The 13,970-nt window shown below is 37.3% G+C and overlaps 1 gene segment (V, D, J or C); it reads left to right on the top strand.

The window, feature by feature from the left end:
• The first annotated feature begins 4,685 nt into the window (after positions 1-4,685).
• LOC306837806 (immunoglobulin heavy constant mu-like) lies at positions 4,686-12,255 on the top strand. The segment is given in 5 exons: positions 4,686-8,957; positions 9,048-9,347; positions 9,428-9,757; positions 10,226-10,359; positions 10,916-12,255.
• The last annotated feature ends 1,715 nt before the right edge of the window (positions 12,256-13,970 follow it).

Raw genomic sequence — 13,970 nt, 5'->3', positions numbered from 1 at the left:
AAAACAAGATGAATAAAATCTATTATTATCATTAAACATAATAAACACCAGAACACGTTTAAAGAGAAGAGAAAAAAAAGCTTTAAGACAATATGAAGATACCGTTGTTTTCAACAGTATATCTGATTATCAGGACTACATTCACATTATTAAGTGGACAAGAGGTCTTGAGTTCCCTCCATGCTGATGTTATTTAATCAAAGTTTTAGAAAAATAGATTATCATGTTAATTTGCACACTGAAACCCATGTGACAAAATCCTTCAGTGAATGTTGAGAATAGAAGACACCATCAGAGACCATGATGAGGATTAACATCCTGTTAAATGTGAATATTATTGGTACATGTGATCACAGATGTAACTGTATGTTCCCTAACAGTCAAAAAGTGGAGCTAAGTGTTATTCTGCTTTGTGTTTTTACTGAATAACTGAAAATCTGAAGTTTAACATCTTGAAAGGACACAAGTTTAGAATCTAAGTCCAAAAGTAAAAAAGAAAAATCCAAGTGAAATGATTTTCCTTTCTCTCTCTGAGGAGGAGTCAATGCAAATCTGTGATGTGTTCCTCCTCTACTTATGTGAGTGCTGAGAGGACGACAGAGGACAGTGGACACACACTTGAACATGATGGACTATAGGACAGGACTGCTGCTTTTTACTGTCTGCTGGGCAGGTGATGATCATCACTCATCTTGACTGGAAAAAGTCTTCTGAAAGTGTCACATCTGATGGTTTTCTTTTCTGTCTCTTCAGGTGTTGATGGTCAGACTCTGACACAATCTGAACCAGTGGTTAAAAGGCCTGGAGAATCCCACACACTGACCTGTTCAGCCTCTGGATTCACAATGAGGAGCTACCATATGAGCTGGGTCAGACAGGCTCCTGGAAAAGGACTGGAGTGGATCGCCTGGATTGAGAAGGACAATGACAGAAAATTCTACTCTAATTCAGTCAAAGGCCGGTTCACCATCTCCAGAGACGACAGCAGACAGCAGGTGTATCTGCAGATGAACAGTCTGAAGACTGAAGATTCTGCTGTTTATTATTGTGCCAGAGACCCACAGTGACACAAGAGGAAGTAACGCTGTACAAAAACATAACATGTCAAACATTACTCTGAGCATTTCACCAGAAACCTCATTGACAGGGATGGGTTCAGTAGTTTTGTAAAATCCTTTGATATTTATGTCTAGTGAACCTATGGAGCTCGTTCAATTTAGAAACAGGGACACAACCCGTAACATAAAAACCAAGATAGAGAGACTAAACATACAAAATAATTCAGGTACAAAGTCACGAGAAAATGAGAGACCTGATGTATGAGTTATTACTCTCTACATCAAGGGGTCCTCTCTCTTACACTACTAATGTCAACCACATGTATATCAGTAGTTCTTCATTTTACTGAATTACATTTCAAAATAAATTAAACTGGAATGAAGCACATACATACTTTCCCTGTCAGAATAATTGTAGAAGTTTGTAATTAGGCTTCACCACTTAGATGAAAAATCAAGACCCACAAACGTCCACACGTCCAGGCCAACACTGACTCCTATCCTGATGTTACATCAGTACAGAAAAAAACAGAGAAGCTCTCATTTTCCAAAATATTTATAAATTATTTTGTGTATTTTGATCTAAAAAAATGCTCCCAAAAACATTTAATTTAGTGTTTATTGAATGGGGTAAAACATATCATTTGATAACATACATACATTAACAATGTAGCTCCCAGTCTCACACACATAAGCTACAACATCTCCTTCAGTATATCGTCAAAAAAGACAAAACATTTAAAAAACAAAGTTTTTCAGTTTCAGTTTTGTCATGACTGTGATATGTCAGAGTTTGCTCTGTTGCTGAAGAGATTCTCTATTTATGTAAATGTATCAGTCACAGTTTCTCTTTTTATCCTGTAGAGGGAGGTCTATGCAAACTCATCCTCTCTTATAAACACTCCGTCAGTAAGTTGAGGCAGATCAATCAGACAGTTCTGAACATTTTTTTAAATCTGAGATCAGACATCACTGAACAGAGGAATGGGTAAAAGTAATATCTGGAGTTTATTACTTGTAGTTACTATTCATGGTGAGAAAATCAATCCTGCTTTGATTCTGATTGTTTTGATGTTCAACCTGTTTATAAGTTTTGTTGATACTGATCAAAATTTCTATGTTGACAGGAGTTTGGAGCGAGATCAGACTGGAGCAGCCGGCCTCTGAGGTGAAGAGACCTGGAGAGACAGTGAAGATGTCATGTATCATATCTGGATACAGCATGACGAGCAACTATATCCACTGGATCCGACAGAAACCAGGGAGAGCTCTGGAGTGGATTGGGAGGATGGACACTGGCAACAATTCTCCTCGCTATGCAAACTCCTTTCAAAGTCGCTTCAGCATGACAGAAGATGTGTCCAGCAGCACTCAGTTCCTCCAGATCCAGACTCTGACTGCAGCAGATTCTGCTGTTTACTTCTGTGCTCGTGAAGACACAGTGAGTGAGGACAGTGAAGCAGCTGCACAAAAACCTCCACAGAGAATCAGCAGTGTGATCTCAATGACATCTGTTCTTTCATACCATGATTCTAAGAGTTGTTGATTTTATGTACCACCCAAGACAACGCAAGATTCTGAGGGTGTGGTCACACTGGCAGTTTGTACTTTGTCAAGCAAACTTCACCCCCAATGTCCAGTTTGTTTGACCAAGTGTGTCCGCTCCGCTCTGTTCCGTACACTTCGTTAACTTTGACACACTTCAGAGAGCTGGGCTTGGGCATGGTACACTTAATGCACGAGCACAAGCACGCAGGTACACAACGCTGACAGAGTAGAGAAATCCAGAGTTTTATGGCTGTATCTGATTAAAATGACTAAAAAGAAGTCACAAAATAGCTGTCATGTTCTCCGTGTTGTTCCCATCGTTCTCAAAGGATTTGTAGCTTCGCTTAAGATGTAAAGTTTACTTTGAATTTATTTGTTCACGTAGAGATAATTGTTCAACTTTAAATTGTAAAGCCTTAATATCACTTATCTATGTTACAAGGTTTCCATCATTAACAACAATCAATTATTTTGAAATACCACCAAATAATTACCAACTTATCGCATGACACCTCAAAAAGAGCAGATGTCAGACAGAACCATAAAACTGAGACCCCAAAATACACAACTCTAAAATACGTAGAGCGAAATTCAACGTCTGTTTAATCAGAAAATGTCAGTACACAGAAATCCGACGAGCACAGGCAGAGGGATCCAAAAACTGAGGCAACAAGGCTGGTCAAAATAAGAAAAGGAAAAAACTGCTCAGAAAAAGGCTAACCAGAGACAAAACACTAAGAATCACTGGGACACTGTCACAAAGAAAAGAGACAAACTCACATCAAAGGAGGATGAACACAGAGAAATTAGGAGATTAAGTTCTTAAGGGGAGAGGACACAGCTAGACACAGTTGAGACACATGAGGAGAGGAAGAAAGGAAAGGATCTGAAACGAGACACGGGGTATGTATCAAAGTAAAACAGGAAACATGAAACATGAGGATAACAAAAAAGGGAACACAAGAAAGGTCTACAGTTTCACTTAGTTATGTTATTGAAACAGATCCAGCATAAATCATAGTGCAAGTGTGAAATCCAGTGTCAGCAACATAAGGCAACAGATACAAGAGAGGAAGAAACCTGGCTGGGCAGAGAAAGTGGAACAATTACAACACAACAGAGTAATTCAGCCAATAATATGGGCAATATTAGAATATCAAGTAACTATCAGTATTGGCTAATCTTATTGCAGATATGCGTCTATATCAACGCTAGTCAAATAGCATTTTAGTTTGAGTTTTATTGTATTACATCAGCAGTTCTATTTCACCAGCAGAGGGTGCTATAGGAATCACAATAAGAATGATTACTCTTAAAAGAGTCAAGTAATGAAGACTTATCACTGCATTTAGGGAATAAACACAATATATTTGTAAATCTATATCTTTATCTATCCAGCTCTACAAATAGAAAATAGATTTTTTTTTTAAAATACAGTCCAAAATATCAGTATCGGATTTGTTCTCTTCCTAATATTAATATTGGTGTTGGCCCCAAAAGTCCTATATCAATCATGTCCTACAAACAATCACAACAAGAACCACAACAGATAATGCAGGAGTGTATTTTAAGTTCCTGTGAGGAGTTTTTGGCTGATTATTAAACGGATTGAAAGTAATGTTCCTCTGAACGTCCAAAATAAAATAAGATGATCAGGAATTAGATTGATTAAATTTCATGTCAATTTGATGTCATTTGTAAACCCATCCACTGCAGCCAAATGGTGTGAGTTGGGCAAGGAAATATAAGACACTCTGCCAAACTAGCACTTGTTTACATTGTCTAACAAATATTCATGAGCGATCTTTTGACAGTTTAAAGACAGCAGGAGGATTTCTTTTATCAGAAAACAACTTTTTTCAGCAAAAGACAGGATCCGCTAAAGGAGAAGACATATGCTGTGATGACAAATATCAAACACTAATTAAAATGACCCCCACATTTATGAAAGCAAAGAACAGATCCTTCTTTTCAACCAGAATCATAAAACAGAAACCACTCCCGTCTTTTAAACATGGCTTTGATGTAACATGCTGCACATTAAAATGAATTAAACAATGACAAGTACATTATCATTCATGTGTGCTTCATGTCTCACCTGTCTTGAAAACTCTATTCATTAAAAAACACATCTGGTGTAGAAAGATGAAGCAGAATCTAACTTTTATGTACACTTTTTTCCAAAGAAACGAACATAGAGAGTAAGTTCAACACAAGCAAGACTCTAGAGAAGAGGAAGCAACATCTGTCCGACTGTGCACCAGTCAAATGATGTTAAAGCTGACGTTGAATCTTCATGCTTTTCATTTTTAGCTCTGTGAGGTGGGTACATGCAAATCTTCCTCTCTTCCAATGCTTTTAATCTCTCTGCAAACTGAGGACCCACCAATCCAACAACCAGACTAGTACACCATGACTTTATCCGGGTGTTTCACATTTCTCATGCTATCAGTTTCTGGTAAATACGCACACATACTCTTTGGTTTCGGTCAGGATTTGTGTGGTTCTGTTCTGATCAGTCTGTTTTTCTCCACAGTGGTGCGCAGTCAGACTCTGACTGAGTCTGAACCGGTGGTGAAAAGTCCTGGAGAATCCCACAAGCTCACCTGTACATACACAGGAATATCAGATGATGCTGCACGTATCAGCTGGATCAGACAGGCTGAAGGAAAAGGACTGGAGTGGGTTTCCTACATTTCTGCTCCAAGTGGAAGTGATAAGTATTATTCCACGTTGGTCAAGAATCGCTTCACCATTTCAAGAGACAACAATGTGGACCAGGTGTATCTGCACATGAACAGCCTGACAACTGAAGACTCTGCTGTTTATTATTGTGCCAGAGCCCCACAGTGAAACAGGAAGTAAGAAAGCTTTACAAAAACTGCTGCAGATGTAACTGTGATTGACTGAAGTTTTTGTTTAGATTCTCCCTTTTATAAATGCCATGTCCTGATCGTACGTTGTCCGCCACCATAAATTGAATTCATACATCATTCTTTAACAATCTGCCCTCATGAGGCTTAGCTGCACTTCGGAAACAGTACCAACACAAGAAAATGGAAAATGGAATTGAGCTTGTATAGCACTTTTCTAGTCTAATGATAACTGAAAACGCTTTTACACTGCAGGTCCCAACAACACATTCACACTCTGACGGCAAAGGTGCCATGTAAAGTGACCATCAGACGTAACATGCCACTGAAATAGAGTGTCTTGCCCAAGGACACAGACATGTAGCTGCAGGAGCTGAGGGCTCAAACCCCAACCTTTCTGTTGAGAGACGGCCAACTCTCCCACGAAGCCACAGCTGCCATACTCATGATTGATCTCTCAAAAGTACTTAAGGCCCATGCAAACTTGCAACATTTTTAATTGTCATTACAAAATGTTTGATGATTTGTTTTGAAATTTCGAAAAAAGGAAATATATTTTTAACAAACATAGATTGCTAAAATAAAAGATTGTGACGCTTTAGTTAAAGGAATATCATCGATCATTAAAGAAAAAGAATAATTTTCTATTCACTATCATCTGAAGTCTTGTTTCTCAAAATTTCAGATTAAAATGCATACATTTAATGTATCACAATGATTTATAACAAAAAATGATTTGAAAGATAAAGAAAAATACAGAATTTAAATAATGTGATTGTTACCAGCTGCTAATAATAAATGCTTCCTGATGCTCCATACAGGAAACTGTGTTTGGTTTTTGTACGAGTCTTTATCACGGTGATTATGGGGTGGGGCACTGTGATGTAGAGCTGTACAAAAACCTGACAGCAACAATCTTAAACTCTTCTTTTTTAATAATGGACAAAAGAAGACAGGACAAAATATCTCACTTTGAACTAAAAGGAAACTAATGTGGAAGGGTTTTCATAAGCAGATTTTTCGGTAAAAGTTGTCTTTTTCATTGTTTAAAGTCGTAGGTAGTTCACGTATGTAAGTGTTATTCTTTGTAAATCTCAACCTTAAAAGAGTCATTAAGAGTCAAAACAAACATGTTAATCCGGGGACAAAAGAGTTTGCAACTGATCAGGACTTGGTGGATTTCAAACCTTTTATAAGGTCTTTTTTCTGGTTCTTTAGGTTTTTGTTTAGGCATTGAGTTGAGATGTAACACTGTGATGCATTTGACTACTGGGGTCAAGGGACTGCAGTCACCGTGAGTTCAGGTAAGTCACTTTAAAAACATCATTCTTAGTGATTACTATATTTATCTTTCTTTTAAACTGATTTTGATGCTTGAGAAGTTGGACTCGTTCATAATGTTTAAGTTTACAGTTAGCAGAGACAGTTGGTTGGTAATGCAGCTGTTTCCTTGAAAGCATCAGAAAACGGCTTTCTTGGCATTAAAACTCTAGGCAAGTACCTTGTTTTATGTAAACATCATTTTGTCTGGATTTTAACTGCTGCTGGTGAAGAACTCAGTATTTTTTACCCACATTAACGTTCACCAACTTTTTATTTTCTGGATATACACAAGACCTCATACTGCATGATGAGTGGTAAGACTACCGTTGAGCTGAGATATATTTAAGTTTCTGTGTTTCAATAGAAGGTCTCTGTGTGAAAGTATAATATAAATATCAAGTTAATCGCAGGAAAATTGACCTTTCGTAGGACTTTATTTTTGCACTGAAGGTTGAATTGTTGATCGTCGAATTTGAGAAATTCAACTATTAAACAATCGGCCCACACAAATATTCTAAATACTCCTTTAATACAAACTAAATATAAATTAGTTACATTCATGATATCTTGCGGTCTTGGAAAAGTTCATTAATAATTGCTTGTAAGCTTTTTTCATTAGTATGTTTACCTCTAATCTAATCCGTTGACTTGTGTTGATCACACAAACAAAAATAGTGTATATTAGATTTCCTCATATTGTTTTCAAGATATTGTCTTATATTTGTTTTTTGACCAAGCAAGATGGCTCAACAATTTTAAAAAGTTTCAAGGTGTGAGGATTTTTGACATCCATTTGATCAACATTTATATTTAATCAGTAGCCGTTTCTTTATTAGTTAATGTTAAAAAAATATAGTTTTTTTCCCCCGACAAGAAATTAGGTAAAAGGAATGGGTTTTCATAATACCTACTTTCTCCAGCTATGACAGAGAATCTGGTGTCCACGATTATGTAAGTTTTAATAAAGACAACACGTTTATTTAAAATACTACATCGACTAATATTCAGTATTAAAAAAAATTATATAAAACATGTAAAGCAAAAAAAAATGGCAGGGTAAAACAAATCAATAAAGGATTTATAATAGTGAGATAGTTTTGAGATGGGGCGGCAGTAGCTCAGTCTGTAGGGACTTGGGTTGGGAACCTGAGAGTCAAAGTCTGGAAATTGGTCTGGAAGTTTGAGCGGTGCAAGTGCCATTGAGCAAGACAGCGACCACCCACCAGATCAAGAGCTATCGCTTTGGGCAGCCCCTTTACTCTGACACTGTGATTGATTGATCTAACTAAAGAGCACTTTGGGTCTCTCGTTTATAATTCTGTCATCAAAGAATCTAATCACTGTTTAAAAAAGGTAGTTGAGATAATAAACAGTAGTTTATATTCATTTTATTTTAACCGTATTAAATCTCTTCTAAAGGAGCTGCACCGACTCTGTTCCCTGTGGTTCAATGCGGCTCTGGGACTGGAAATGAAATCACTGTCGGTTGTCTGGCTCATGACTTCAACCCAAAGAGTACTTTCCAGTGGACGGATGCCAGTGGGAAGAATGTCATTTCTGCACAATATACTACAGCTGTTATTGACAACAAATTGACAGGTCTTAGTCTGGCCCAAGTATCCAAATCTGACTGGAGGTCAGGGAAATCTTTTAACTGTTCTTTAACATACCCTGGAGGATCCGAAAGTGTCAACGTGAAAGGTGGGGATTTTTAAGCTTTTACTTCATCCATATCAATTTTATTGTTCTTGGGTTACTATATATGTATTCAAGTTTTTTACATTTATCCCAAAATTCTAATTTAGTTTATTTCCGATATATCTGAGATCTAAAAATATCTCCATCTCTTTCCCACCTACAAATTCAAAAGCAATCCCACTCCTTCTAAAGTTAACATTGGGATCTGTGCCAAGAGGAGACACTCAGGCTCTGGTGTGTTCAATTGAGAATTTTTACCCTGAAGACTTGACGGTAAAATGGAAGAAAAATGGAAATGAAGAAACTGGCTTCACTAATTGGCCCCCTCAATCAGTTGGAGAAGCATTTTCTGCTGTTAGTGTTCTGAATGTGAGAAACACAGACTGGGACAGTAAAGCCGTGTACACATGTGAGGTGAAACACAAAGGAACAACACATATGAAGAAGGTCTCAAAAGGTAATGCTTCTGTACTTTTACTACAAATAAACTGTGAACAACTGTTCAAGGTGATACCGGATGAATTCCTCAAACTCTCTTTTTTTGTAGCTGCTGTCAAAGTGGTACTGAACCAACCAAGTCCCAAAGAACTGTTCAACAACAACCTGGTGAAGTTGGAATGTATCGTTAATGGACAGGACAGTGATGTTGTAAATGAAGTTAAAATAACTTGGCAAATTAATGGTCACATGGTGTCTGACAACATTACTGTGAGCAACAATGGTCAGCGGAGCAAAATCAGCACGTTGACTCACAGTCTCTCTGAGTGGCAGAGGGTCAACAAAGTAACATGTTCTGCCATGAGAGACAATATGACCCCAGTAAATCAAGAACTGACTGTACACAGAGGTATGTTACCGAGTGATGGAGACGCAGGACTATAAATCTTGTAAATTAACATCCTTCACTAAAACCGATTTCTCTTTCAGATGGGGGGACACCAAAAGTGACGGTTCATGTCCTCCCAGAGGAGGAAATCAGAGACGAGGTCACTCTGGTGTGTCTGGTCTCCAGTCCTGAACAGCAGGATTACTACATCGCCTGGTCTGAGTATATCATACAAAAGACTGGAAACTATGTTGATGGCATTAACTTCCCATCCCAGAAGACCCAACAAGGCTACTCAGTAACAAGTATTTACTACACAACCAAGGACAAGTGGAACAATTACCAGTTTGAGTGCAACGTCTGGCCTGCTGGCAGCAATAAATCCATGAATTCAAGTACCGTGTCTAAGGCCCAGAATAACTCCATAGAATGTAAAAAATAGAAGACTTGGCTATGTTTTTTTTTGTGCTTATGTGTTCTTCTGTCCGCGTTTGCAAAATATGTAATGTTAGCACCCTGTGATGTCACCAGTGTCTGTCTTTGTACAAAAATTAACATTCAATGTCTTGATTTTGTTCTGTTTGTCATAAAATGTTGTTTTAATCTGTCTTTGTCAAGTGATCTAACAGCCTGACACGTGTGCTATGTGTTTCAAATAAATGTTGCATTGAGAAAAAGTTTGTTGCATGTTCATGAATGAATTATAAAATCAAATAAATTACAGAACAAGCATTAAACAGCAGGGGTTTTTATAATGCTGTTTCACAATGCAACATTACGATATAAATGTTAGTGTGTATGCACTATTCCATAATGTACAAGACTTTCTTTACATACACACACACACTTACACCCCTCTTATCTAACCACCAATACCTTCCTCTTATATTTCCCTTCAGGGTCAATAACGAGTTGTGGTTTAGATGATGCCGCTGAAGAGGACGAGTTCAGCAGTTTGTGGTCCACAGCCTCCTCTTTCATATTCCTCTTCATTTCCTCTCTCCTCTATAGCATGATAATCAGCCTGGTCAAGGTAAATGTGAAGGCTTTTTTTACACATTCGTTTTACCAAGTTATATATCTTTACAATCTACAGTTTTTTTTTACCATATTTATCAAATCGATGTCAGTGACGTAAATAATATAAATCTACAAAAAAAAAAAAAAAGGACTGAGTTAGTGGACACAGGCTCTTAGTGTTGGCTAAGTTGTTCTGTTTTATCAATAAGAATGGGAAACATGTCGGACTGTATCGTTTTAAAATGCTACGATGAGGCACATAATATTTAACCAAAAATCTTCAAAGCTAATTGATGAACTCATGTTATTCTGTCGAGGGGCAATCCTGGAACCTTTGATGCAAATTCATATTAAGTGCAATGAAAATTTCCAATCAATTTTATACCCAATAAAAAATCAATAAAATCTATCAGCCAACACTGTCTATCTTAAAAATGGACCTAATTTCATTTAAATCTCCTGCCAGCTGAACTCCAGTTAGAAATGACTATTCAAATCACTGTTCAACAATGTGTCTTTGACAAGTTCAAGTCATGTATTGTTAATTATTGTTTTACTTTATTTTTCAGATAAGGAGTCAATAATTGATGGAATGGATACACAACACAGACAAGTAAATGTCTTCATTTGATTTTCGGTATTTCTTTTGAGTGTACAAGCTTCAAACTATTGTATATTTTAATCATAAAAACTGTCATACATGCTGTTTAAAAACTCTATTAAAGTGTATTTTCTGTAACGTAAGCCATGATTTTCATGTCTTTACATTTTAGATATCTCATATGTTTTTGTTTAAAGATATAAACCAAAACCAGAAATGACTGGACCCCTGAAAGGCTTTGTAAAAAGACTCTCCACAGATGTTACTTAGTAATATAGATAAACGTGTTGGATCTGCAGCGTTAGTGACAGCAGTTAGTGATCAGCTTTTGAAGAAGAGTGAAAAAAGCTAATCAGCAAATGCCCTCGCTGTCTCTCTTTTTTGTCCAGGTCCTGGCATGGCAATCCACAGTCCAACATTGCTGGCTTAATATTTAAATTCAATCGATTGCACAGAACATAAAGATTTCAAAATAAAAGGCTCGTCCCATTTTAATAATAGGGGGATAGCATTTTGATACAAACAACACAAAATAAAATGTCAAATTTAGTTGTGTCAATAAGTAATGTTGAGTAAAATCTGTACATATTGCTTAAAATGAGGATGGACAATGTTAAACGTAATCATAATAGGCCCACCATACAAAAGCTTTCCCTTTCCCCCTATTTTGGGCGACCTTGACTATAAATGATGATGTGCCAGTGTTGAAAAGCTTTTGAGGATATTGTCATATTTCGAGGGACAACAACGGAATCGAAGAACATCAAAAATAACCCCACATCAAGTTAACCGTTGCAAATGTCTATGTCAATCAAGTTCAGAAGGGTTTTCTAATTTTCTGGCTTTGCTAAAGATATCATCTTCAGAGAGTCGCTTCCCCTTTCTCTGTGCACCTCTGGGACCACACCTGTGGCACTGAAACTTTGTAGAAACTGTCTGAGCTAGAAATAAACTTCCTCGAAGTGAGAGACTCATCCTCCACTGCATACAGTAAATTTGCAAACCAACATGTATCCAAGCATGAAAAGGCAAACGTGTACACAGTAGACACTGCCCCCCCATGACAACTCTCCAGAAAAATATTGTGGACAGGCTCAGCGGTAGAGTCGGTCATCTCTAAACTGGACAGTCGGGGGCTTGATCCTCATCTCCTGCAGCTACTTGTCCGGGTCCTTGGACAAGACAGTTAACCTCAAGTTGCTCTCGCTGGTTTGTTGGTTGCATTTTAATGTGTATGAATGGGATTAGTTAATACCAAAGGACACTTCACTCAGCAGTCTCTACCATCAGTGTGAAAATGTGTAGGTGTGACCTACACAGTAGTAGTCTGAAGACTAGAAAAGCACTATGCAAGCTCAAGTCCATTTACCATTTTCCATCAGGGTTATCTGTGTCTGGGGGAGCTGGTGTCTTTAAAATCTCTTTAAAAGTAGATTGAAGGTGTTGGAGGACAATGCTTCAGATGCTTTGACAAATGACTTATTGCTCGGTGACTCAGGACATGTTGATATTTGTTTGTAATTACAAATTACAATTAAAATTGCCAAACAACATTGCAGCCAAGTTAATTGGTCTCCCCACACCCACTCTGTCAGAGCTCAACTCAAAGGCCATCTCACGCATTGCACGCACAATAGCACTGGACATCACACACGCACTCAACTCTCAACTGCCACTTCACCATCATGCCCTTCGGACACAGTTACAGGTCCCTGTTGTGCAGGAGGGTGCGATATGGCAAAAGCCTAGTGCCTGCAGCCCTCAACAACAGGCCGACATAATGCTGATCAGCTTTCCTTTCATAACTATATGCACTGAATGTCCTGCTGTCTTCTATTTCTGTTCCCCTGTTATTCTTCTGTTGGCGTCCAGCCCTTAAATGTATTGTATATTGGAAAAGAATTTCCCCTTGGGGACAATAAAGCAAAGTCTAAAGTCTAAAAAATACTATGTATTTTATGTCTGCAATGTTTTGGTTAAATGCATTTTACACAAAAATAAAATAAAAAAACTTATCTTATACCTTATTTCCACTTTTCTTGTTTTTTGTCTTTTTATTGTATCATTCTTTTATTTTCTTGTTTATCTTCTTACATTCTTTTAGCAAACTGAACGGGGATGCAATCTACAAAAAACAGTAAGAGTGTTTAAGGCTAGTAACAAGAGTTAACATTAAGTGTCTAAACCACCATTTTCTTCACAACAAATTTCTTTATTACACTTGACTTGTAAATAACTGCAATAATGTCAGCTTATTGACATACAGGAGAACATTTTAGAGACTTCAGACTGTATCCTTTTGACTTTGCGCAATTTCTTTCCAACAGACAATTCCCACCAAATTACAGTTAATAACCAAAACACAGTCTTTTGAACGAGGCATTTTGTCAGGGCAGCTTGAACAGCAAGGATCAGGCTTTTCCCACGGTGGGCTCTTCTGCACCTGCGGTGCTCTGTATCCCCATCCCAAGGGAAATGTGGTGGGGGGATGATTGATGCTCCTGTTGTTGACTTCTGTTAGGTTGGGTGTGGAAAGATTATTTTAGCAGCTGAGGTTGAGATGCTTCACATGCAAGCTGTTTTTTAAAGTTGACAAAAATAAGCAAAGACTGCCATCTAGTGGCAAACGCATAAAATGATATGTTGTCTTGATTCAGTTAACCTAAAAAATGTAAAAAACTATTCAATAGCTTAGGAATAAGGAATTTTCTAACATTGTGAGACATTTTTACATTTCTATGACATATAAATTGGGATTCATGAGTAAAAAAAAGAAACTTATTGTACCAGAAGCAGTTCAGGCAGAAGGCACCGAGCAAGAAAATATCCCAAAGTGAACTGCAGCAACTCGACTCATCATGTTGAGCTTTAGATGAGAGTTCAACTTTTTCTTAATAAAGTTCTTAAAAAAAAAAAAAATTTTAAGAGGATAAACAAATTGAAGTTTCAAATATTAGATTAAAACAAGCAGAGAATCAATCACTCCTATTTTTTTTTTTTGTTCAACAATGTTTATTTCTAAT

Source organism: Symphodus melops, assembly GCF_947650265.1.
Source record: "Symphodus melops genome assembly, chromosome: 17".
NCBI classification, from domain to species: Eukaryota; Metazoa; Chordata; class Actinopteri; order Labriformes; family Labridae; genus Symphodus; species Symphodus melops.
This window is presented reverse-complemented; position numbering and strand designations above follow the sequence as displayed.